The sequence below is a fragment of the Monodelphis domestica genome, chromosome 2 (assembly GCF_027887165.1).
Source record: "Monodelphis domestica isolate mMonDom1 chromosome 2, mMonDom1.pri, whole genome shotgun sequence".
NCBI lineage: Eukaryota > Metazoa > Chordata > Mammalia > Didelphimorphia > Didelphidae > Monodelphis > Monodelphis domestica.
The window spans coordinates 254,963,718-254,975,021 of record NC_077228.1 but is presented as its reverse complement, the minus strand read 5'-3'; positions in this window follow the sequence as shown (position 1 = coordinate 254,975,021).

The window sequence follows — 11,304 nt, the reverse complement described above, 5'->3', positions numbered from 1 at the left end:
AGGATCCTCTTTGTTTTAGGTAGTCTCCCCTATTGTATTAGAACCTTTCCCAGGAAGATCCATACCTGAGCAGGAGCCATCCTTTAGTATCTATTGTAAGCAGCCCCTTCTCTTACATCCTAGCCTCTAGCTATGATTCTTTTCCCAAGCTTGATTGTATCCTGTCAGTGTAGTTTGAATACTCCCATTTTCCTTGTAACTATAGTGATGTTAATCATCTTTCCCTGTCTCTGGACTCCCCAAATGGTATATAGGTTCCCCAAATTCTTTTGTTCCTTGGAATCCATCCTGAGTCTGTGGCACTCCCAGGGGTCAGTGACCAGGGCCTCCAGACTCTGTGCAGTCTCGGGGAGCAGCTCTGTTGTCATATCCTAGTAGCGCTAACCCCTTTTCCTTTGATTAAAGAGGGATTTTGACTATTTAATAGTTCTGTGTTTTTTTTCTAGTTGATAGTATATATGAATGTGTGAGCTGTTTCAGCTCAGCACCACTATTATATACGTTATACATACATACACACACACATGCACATGTCAGCATGAAAAGGAGCCCCAAGTTTCAGGACCAGCTTATAGTTTGGAGACCCCAAAGTTTGTACTTGCTCCCTGTTCCCATGGGAATCCACCCTGAAGGGAATCCCAGGCTAGCAGTTTCAGACTGAGTGGAAGACCCTCAGGGAAATATATCCAATCTAGCAGGGTTGGCTCGCCCAGGGGTCAGTATCCAGAGCCGCCAGAGTTCAACCCTCAGACTCTGTGCAGTTGTGTGTGGCACTCAGCTCTGGGTCAAGGCCTACTATTGCATTGAACCCCTTGTTCCCTTGGTTAAAGAGTGACTCTTTGGCTCGATAGGCAATGCCTCAGTCTTCAAGCTGAAGGTCTTGAATTCGATCCTAGGAAGGAGGGTGCGATATACTGGGAAAAGGTTTCTGGAGACGAAGGGTCACTCGATTTTGGATTGGGCTTAGCTCCCATCTGAAGTGGATTGCCATTCCCTTACTTTGGGTTCATCATGACATGGGCACTGTACCCCAGAAACACAGACAGACTATTATCAGTGAAACTCCCTCTTTCCCTTCCATCCTTGTGACTCTGAACCTGGAAACACCCAATGACCCTGCCCCCCCCCCCCCAGGTTCTTGAGATGACTATCTACCCTTGAACATCCTGGAGACTTAAGATGGACAAAGAGATGAATCTTTATGCCTCCTGGCAGACCCCAGTCAGATGACCACCTCACCCCACCAAATGCCTGAAGGCTTACCACTCTAAATCACGTCCCCACCAGGGCATAGAATCTGTTGTAAAAAGGTATAAAAACCTCAGAACTTATGTTGTTCGTGGGGAACAGCCTTTCCTTTCATGCTGTCCTCCCAAGGAACTGCTCCCCATCTTGCTATTCCACCTTGCTATCTTCCTGGCCACTCTCAACATTCCTTTCTAAATTAATAAATCTCTTTTTTGTTTTTAAGCTAAGTTTTGGAGTCTTGCATGCTGGCAAATGGTATCCTTCCGGAACCCCAAGGGTATCCTTCCCGCCCATAACATTTTGGCGCCCAGAAGAAAGAGGGAAACCTCAGGGGTACACATCAACCCCTATAACAATCAGATCCCACTAGTCCACAAATTTGGGATTCCTAGATTCTATGTTGACACACACATTATACCAGAAATACAGGGATAGTTCAATATTGGGGAAAATATCAGCATAATTGACCATATCAAGGAGAACAACAACAAAAATTATAATTATCTCAATCGATGCTGAAAAAGGTGTTAATAAAATACAACATTTCTTTCAACTAAAAACTCCAGAAAGCAAAGGAATAAATAGAAGTTTCTTTAAGTTAAGTTGGTATGTAGTGTCTATCTAAAATAATCTGCAAGCTTTATCTATAATGAGGATAAGCCAGATGTCTCTCCAGTAAGATCAAGGATGAAGTAAGGATGCCCATTATCAACATAGAAGAAAAATAAAATGAAGGAATTCAAATAGACAATGAGGAAAATAAACTATCACTCTTTGTAGATGAGATGGTATTCTTAAAATATCCTAGAGAAAAAAAAGTAAAAGTAGTTGAAACTATGAATAATTTCAGCAAAGTTGAAGTATATAAAATAAACCAAGATAAATCATCAATATTTCTATTTTATTACCAACAAAGTCCAGGAGGAAGATACAGAAAAAGAGATTCCATTTAAAATAACCCTAGGCAATATAAAATACTTGGGAATCTACTTGCCATGAAAAATCCAACAACTTTATGAACCCAATTACAAAATACTTTTCACACAAATAAAGTCAGATCTAAACAATTGGAGAAATATTAATTACTCATGGGTAGGCCAATCCATTATAATAAAATGACAATTCTACTTAAATTAATGTATTTATTCCAGACCATACTAGTTCAATTATCAAAAAAATAATTTTATAGAACTAAAAACATAAAAATAAAAGTCATCTGGAAAAACAAAAGGTGAAGAATATTAAGGGAATCAATAAAAAATATGAAGGAAGCCAGCCTAGTAGTACCAGATCACAAACTATATTATAAAGCAATAATCATCAAAACAATATGGTATTGGCTAAAAAGTAGAGTGATGGATCAGTGGAATAGATTAGGTACACATTATATAGTAATAAGTGACTATAGTAATCTAGTATTTGATAAACCGCAAAATTCAAGTTTTAGGGACAAGAATTCACTATTTGACAAAAATGGCTAGGAAAGCAGTTTGACAGAAATTAGCATCTTACACCACATACCAAGATGAAATAAAAATAGGTATGTGATTTTGACATAAAAGAGTAATGTCATAAACAATGTAGAGGAGTATGGAAAAATTTACCTGTCATATCTATGAATATGGGAAGAATTTATGGCCAAACAAGAGAAAAAGAGCATTGGAGGATATAAAATGGGTAATTTTGATTTTGGTAAATTAAAAATGTTTTGTACAAAGAAAAACAATACAACCAAGATTAGAAGGGAAGCAGGTAATGAAGGGGAGGTGTGGATTTTACAGCAAGTTTCTTTAATAAAGGTCTCATTTCTCAAAAATATAGAAAACAAAAAATATATAGAAAACAGAGTCAAATTTATTTGAAAATGAGTCATTTCACAATTGTCAAATGATCAAAGCATGTAAATGGGCAGTTTTCAGTAGGAAAAATCAAAGCCTACCTATAGTTATATTTTTTAAAAGTGCTTTAATTCACTATTGCTTAGAGAATGCAAATTCAAAAAAACCCTCTGAGATACTATTTAATATATATACCAGATTGGCTAATATGACAGAAAAGGAAAAATGAGGACATTGAGGGGATGTGGAAAAATTGGGACACTAATATACTGTTGGTGGAATTGAAAACCATTTCTGGAGAGTAATCTGGAACTGTGGCCAAACAGCTAACATTTGGTACATAATCTTTTACTGAGCAATGCCATTACTATGCCTGTATCCAAAAGAGATTAAATTATAAAGAAAAGGACACATATATCAAAAATATTAATATTAACTCTTTCGGTGGTGGCAAAGAATTTGAAACTGAAGAAAAGCCCTTCAACTGGGGAGCAAGTTATAGTATATGATTGTGATGCAATAATATTGTGCTATAAGAAATAACAAGCAGGATGGCTTTAGAAAAACCTAGGAAGGTTTATATGAACTGATGCAAAGTGAAGGGAGGAGAACATTTTATAGTTATAGCAATATTTTACAATATTGCTCTCCAGAGAAAGAACCAATGGAGAGTGAATGCAGAATGATGTATACATATTCATTTTATCTTCCTTCCTTCCTTTTCTCCTCTTCTGTTCTCTTTCCTTCCTTCCTTGTCAAAATAATCAAGTTTCTTATTTTTCTTCATAAATCCAATTCTTAGTTTAAAAAATAGTTGAATGGATTTTTTATTTTCAAATTTATTAATCTCTCATTTGCTTTTTAGAATTTTTATTTTGGTGTTTGGGATTTTAAAATTGTTTCTTTTCTTTTTCTTTTTTTTTATTGCATGCCCAATATGTTCTGTTCTTCCTCTTGTACTGATGTAAACTTTTAGTGATGTGATTTTCCCCCCAAGTACTGCTTTGGCAGTATCCCACAAATTTCATTATGCTATCTCAGGTTGTCATTACCTTTTATGAAATTTTTCATTGTTTCTATAATTTGTTTTTTGACCCGCACATTCTTTAGAATTAGGTTGTTTAGTTTCCAATTAATTTTGAATTTATGCTCCAAAGCCTTTATCAAATGTAATTTTCATTATATTATGGTCAGAAAGAAACGCATTTAACTTCTGCTTTCTTGCATTTGTTTGTGTGGATTTTATGCTTTAATACATTGTCAGTTTTTGTGAAGGTTACATGCATAACTGAGAAATAGGTATACCCCTTTCTATTCCTATTCAATATTCTCCAGAGATCTTTTGTATCAAATGCTACTAAAATTCTATCCATTTGCTTAACTTCTTTCTTATTTATTTTATAGTTAGATTGATCTGGGTCTGAGAGGTGTAGGTTGAGGTCTTTCACTTATAGTTTTGTTGTTTATTTTGTCATGTAACTCATTTAACTTTTCCTTCAAGTATGTGGATGCTATGCCATTTGGTGTATATCTGTTCAGAATTAATATTAATCCATTGTCTGTGGCGTCTTTTAGCAAAATGTTATTTCCTTGATTATTTCTTTTAATTAGGTCTATTTTTGCATGTTTGCTACCCCAACCTTTTTTTGTTTTAATTCAGCTGATAGATTCTACTCAAGTGCCTTATTTTAATTCTGAGTGTGCTTTTCTATTTCAAATGTGCCTCTCCTAGACAACATATTGGATTCTAGTTATTCTCTTTGTTTTACAAGTGAATTTATTCCTTTTACTTTCATAGTTATGGCTACTATATGTTTCCCTTCATCCTATTCTCTTTATTTATCCTTTGCTTTTTAAAAAACTATATTCCCTCTTCAAAAGTCATTTTGTTTCTGATGGATGTCTTTTTTTTTTAATCTTCCTTACCTCTTATTCGCTTTCCCCTACCTCCACTACTCTCTCTTAGCCCTTTCCCCCTCCTAAAGGTAAGGTGAATTTCTGTACATAGATGTATGTGTGTGTATGTTATTCCCTTCTTGAGAATCAGTTCAGATGAGAATGAGGTTAAATCATTGCCTGCTTCCCCTCCATTGTATAAACTTTTCCTTGAATGTCTCATTTATGTGAGATAATTTTCCTTTCCTTTTACCCTCCTCCCATTTACATTCTGAGATCATCCCAACAAATTAATTTACAGCCATGTTCTCTCTGATTGCCTTAATGATGGCAATGTTCTTAGTGTATGCATGTATTGTCTTCTCATACACAAGGTAAACAGTTTAACCCTAATGGTCATTTGTTCATATGTACCTTTTTATCCTTCTCAACTCCTGTGTTTGTCTATTCAGTTTTAGTCTTTTCCATTAGAAATACTTGGGGGCATCTAGGTGACTCAATGGATTGAGAGCCAGGCCTAGAGACAGGACATCCTGGGTTTAAATCTGACCTCAGAAACTTTCCAGCTGTGTGACCCTGAGAAAAACAGTTAATTCCCATTGATTGATTCTAAGACAGAAAGTGAGGGTTAAAAAAAAAAGAAAAGAAATGCTTGAAAATTCTCTGTTTCATTAAGTATCTTTTTCTCTCTAAGATTTTACTCAGTTTTCTTAAATGGATTATTATTGTTTGTAATTCAAATTCCTCTGCCTTTTGGAATATCACATACCAAGCCCTCCATGCTTTTAGAGTAGCAGCTACTAAATCTTTTTTTATCTGAACTGTGACTCCAGAGTGTTTGAATTATTTCTTTTGTCCCATCTCAACCTCATTTGGGCCACTAGAAAGAGTTTTTCTTACTATTCCTTCTACTTTTTAATTTCACCTTAGAATAGAGAAATAGCATCAGATCCCCCCAAAAAAAGATTTCACACACCAATTCCAACAGAAGGGAGCAATGAAGGTAGGTATGTCCAATTTGATTGAGTTATGATTAATCTTGGCTACTTCTTATAATATTTTTCCCTTTGCTCTGGGATTTTGGTTAAAATATTCCTGGGAGTTTTCATTTTGAGATTTCTTTTAGAAGGTAACCAGTGGATTCTATCAATTTCTACTTTTTTTTCTGATTCTAAGATACCTGGACAGTTTTTCTTTATAATTTCTTGAAACATGATATCAAAGTTCTTCTTTGTTTTTGGCTTTCAGTTAGCCAATAATTACAAGTTTTCTCTCCATTTATTTTTCCAGGTTCTTTGTTTTTCCTATGAGCTATTTCACATTTTCTCCTGCTTTTCAGGCTTTTGACTTTTTTTTGTGTGCGTGTGTCTTTAGCTTCCCTGTCACCATAGAAATTTTTTATCCTCAGATTCTTTTTTCCCTGTATGAGAATTTTTCCAGCTTCCTTCTTAACTTTGAACTTTATATTAGAGTTTGTTTTTTGCTTACCTTGAAGGGTAAAAGGAAGTGTTGTCTAGCCTGAGCATCTATCTTTTATGTCATAATGCCTTCACAGATCTATCTGGGAGTAAGTTTCAGTGCTTCCAAAATTGTGTGATCCAATAATTTTTTCTGTGCCTTTCTGGTCTGTGTAATTGGAAATCTGTTACCCTAAAAACTACATTTCCCAGGAGCCCACTGACTTCCTGTCATTATGTATGTACTTCCTGTAAACAGAGGGATAAATTCAGTGGGCATTCCAGGTCTTCCTCTTTTTGACTTTCTCTTGTGAGTATGGTGGTGGTAAGCGTGGGGGTTTTGAACTGGCTGATTAGACATGGGCATGTGGTTTTTTTATTTGTTACCTTCTTATTCCTTTACTTCTAATAATCATTAATAAATCTTCTAAAATAAAACATTTTTGTTATTGAAAATTAATTTTAATTTTTCACAGGTCTGTACACTCTTCCTTACACAGGTCATCATGATTGTTCCCATTTGCTCTGAAACTGTGACCTGAAACCGAGTCATTCATGAGAAAACTTCTACATGGCACCTGTTCCTGCTCCTGGTGCCATATATAGGTCCCCTGGGGTTCCTTTCTGCCCAAGTATTCAGTCTCCTTATCATCCCTGGGTCCTTTGCTGCTTCTTACCACTGCTGCCATCACTATACCTCAGTATTGCCACTACAGCCAGGTGCCATTTCCATTGTAATGTGTTCCTAGTCATCCTGTAACCTTGTGCTGCAGGTTTCTGTCTTTCCTCCTATGCTACCCTGGGTGGGGAGAATTACTCATTGTGCCTTTTTCTTGGCTTTCCTTCTCAGAATTCAGTTTGGCCCATTTTCCATGGCCATTGTGGAAGGGGTTCAGAGGTAGTTGAGGCAAAGTTGTTGCTTTTCACCATTTGACTCTACTGGGAGGTGAACTTTGACATTCACTCAGCTATCTGGCTGGAAGTCTTCCTACTTTAAAAGGATGGGATTGTATGAGTAGAGAGTAAGACACTGAGGGCACCATATATAAGGAACGATTTGACCACCTTAAAAATAGTTTCCTGAAAGTCTTAGTGGAAAAAAAAAACACTTATTCAAGTTTTTGAAGCTTAAAATTCCATGAAGACTCTTAGGACAACCTGTATTGCATTTGAGCAATACAGATCAAACTGATAATTCCTTTTAAAATATTTTGTTTTTCCAATTACATATAAGAACAATTTTCAGTATACATTTTCTGAAATTATAAGATCAAAATTTTCTCCCTCTCTTTTCTCCCCTGTGAATGTGAATTTCAAAACTACTCCACCCTATTCAGAAGATGGGATTTAGCTATTTCCTGATCAATAAGAATAGAGATACTTGGAATAACAGAATCAGGTCTTGGAAACTACAATCTCCACCCTACTCAGGGTAACAAGATTAGGAAGGGCTGCAGCCAAATTCAAGATTTAATTATTTGAGAATATGGCCTTCAACAGACATGTGCAAAAAGGACAGACCTCTGGGCAGTCCTAGGTCAAGGTAGAGCCACCGTTGGCACATGTGAGATGGAGCAAGTGAGATAGAGGACAGCCTCTGGAGTTCTCCGGACTTCCTGAGAAGAGGGCGAGAGTCAGTTGGAGGCTGGTGCTTGGAGTTGGAGGAGCCCAGGGACTGTTTTTCTCCAGTTTGGTCACGTGAGTGATAAGGACTGATCTCTTTCCTTGCCTTGCCTATCCAGGGCCTTAAGCCCGCTTTGGCTCAACCTGAGCAGAGTGGATATTTAAAACCCTCTTTCCTTCTCCCCCACACCCCCCTCTCTCTCCCTCTCCCTCTAATACTTTCTTCCTCCTGTTTGTAATTAAAACATCATTTAAAAAAATTGGCAGCTGACTTGAGTGTTTCATTTAGGAATTATATAGCTGAATTCCTTGGCGACCTTAAATTAATATATATCAGTCTTTTAAAGTGATTTCAATATAACACCCCCCTCCTGAGATGGATCTAGATTGTATATGATTATGCAAAACACATTTCCCTATTGGTCTTTATTGTGAGAGAACACTCATATAGAACCAAAAGTCAAAGATAAAAACACAAATAAAATATATCCAATCTCCAATTATTTGACAGCCCCAAATGAGCTGCTATAAATATTTTTATTTTGTACAAATGGACCCTTTTCCCCTTTTTAAAAAAATCTCTTTGGGAATCAGACCTAGTAGTGGTATTACTTAGATTAAAGGATATGATGGTTTTATAGCTCTTTGGGCATAGTTCCAAATTGCCCTCTAGAATGGTTGGATCAATTCATAGCTTCAGCAACAATGCATTGTGTCCCAATTTTGCCTCATCCCCTCCAACATTTTTCATCATCCTTTACTATAATATTGGCCAATCTTATAGATATGAAGTGGTACCCAAAAGATGTTTTCATTTGCATTTCTCTAATTAAGAACTTTAAAACATTTTTTCATATGATTAGTAATAGCTTATATTTCTTCATTTGAAAACTGCCAGCTTATATCCTTGGACCATTTATGACTTGTATACTTACATACTTAGAGAGAAATTTGCTGTAAATTTTTTTTCCTCTTTGTTGTTTCCCTTCTAATTTTGGTTACATTGGTTTTGTTTATACAAAAACTTTTAAATTTAATATAAGCAAAATTATTCATTTCACATTTTTAAATTTTCTCTGTCTCTTGTTTGGTCATAAATTGTTCCCTTAACCATACAGGTAAACTATTCCATGTTCCCCTAATTTGCTTATGATATCACCATTCATGTTTCAATTACATACCCATTTTGACCTTACCTTGGGTTGTGAGATATTGGTCTATATGTAGTTTCTGCCATACTGTCTGTTTTCCAGTTTTCCCAGCAGTTTTTGTCAAATAATGAGTTCTTATCCCCAAAGCTGAGATCTTTGGGTTTATCAAATATTAGATTGCTAAGATCATTTATTCCTGTATAGTGTGTATCTAATCTATTCTATTGATCCCCCATTCTATTTTTGTCAGTACCAGATTGTTTCAATTATTATTGCTTTGTAGTACAATTTGAGAGCTGGTAGTGCTAAGCCACTTTACTTCACTTTTTTCCCCCATTAATTCCCTTGATATTCTCAACCTTTTGTTCTTTGATGAATTTTGGTATTATTTTTTCTAGTTCTATAAAATGATTTTTGGTAGTGTGATTGGAAAAGCACTGAATAAGTAAGTTAATTTAGGTAGAATTGTCATTTTTATTATATTAGTTTAGTCTACTCATGAGCAATGAGAATTTTCCCAATTATTTAGATCTGACTTTATTTGTATGAAAAGCATTTTGTGGCATATAATTCCTGTGTTTGTCTTGGCAAGTAGATTCCCAGGTATCTTATATTATCTAAAGTTATTTTTAATGTAATTTCCCTTTCTATCTCTTGCTGCTTTCAAGCTGCTAGACTTTGTTGGTAATATATAGAAATGATTATTATTTATGTGGGTTTATTTTGTATCCTGTGACATTGCTAAAGTTCTTAATTATTTCAACTAGCATTTTTTGTGAATTCTTTGATTCTCTAAGTATATCATCATATCATCTGCAAAGAATGATAGCTTAATATTTTTCATTATCTATTTTCTTTTAATTTATTTTTTCTCTATTATTGCTAAAGCTAGTATTTCTAGTATAAAATTAAATAATAGTAGTGATAATGGACATCTTTGCTTCACTCATGATCCTACTGAGAAAGTGTCTAGTTCATCCCCATCACAGATAACACTTCCTGATGTTTTAGGTATAGTTCTTATCATTTTTGGATGTTTCCTTTTAAAATTTCTTTTTATTTTTTTCAGTTACATGTAGAAACAATTTTTGACGATTGTTTATGACATTTTAGAATTCATATTTTTTCCTTCCCTGTTTTTCATTCTTCCACTTCAGGTTTTTTTGAGTTCTTCCTGTTTATTGTTTCTTACGGCACAACAGTATTCCATTGCAACAATAAACCACACCTTATTCATCCATTCCCCAAATTGTGGACAACCCCTCAGTTTTTAGTTCTTTGCCACTACAAAAGGAGTGGCTAAAAATATTTCCCCTTATCTCTGATCTCTTTGGGATACAGACCCAGTAGTGCTGGATCAAAGGGAATACATAGTTTTGTTGGCCCTTTAAGCCTGGTTCCATATTGCTCTCCAGAATGGTAACAGTTCCACCACCAGTGTATTAGTAGCTCAATTTTCTGACATCCACTTCTCATTTTCCTTTTTGGTCATGTTAGTTAATCTGATAGGTGTGAGATGGTATCTCAGAGTTGTTTTAATGTGCATTTTTCCTATCAATAGTGATTTGGAATATTTTTTCATATTACTATAGATAGTTTTAATTTCTTCCTGTTCTTACCTTTTGACAATTTTTCAACTGAAGAATGTTTTGTATTCTTATAAATTTGACTCATTTCTCTATCTGTTTGAGAAATGAGGCTTCTGTCAGAGATACTTTCTATAAAAGTTTCCCTCCAAAACTTTTTGCTGATGTATTTACTTGGTTGTATTAATTTTGTTTAAAACTTTTTAAATTTGATGTAATAAAAATTATCCATTTCATTTTTCATAATGTTCTCTGTTCTATTTTGTCATAAATTCTTCCCTTAATCCAAAGTCTGACAAGTAAACTTTTCCATGTCCCCCTAATTTATTTTTAGTATCACTCTTTATTTCTAGATCAAGTATTCATTTTGACTTTATCTTAGTATATAATATGAGATGCTGGTCCATGGCAGTCTCTGCCAATTTTCACAACAGTTTTTGTCAAATAGTGAGTTCTTTTCCCCAAAGCATGTATGGTTTATCAAACACTAAGGTGCTATGGACAT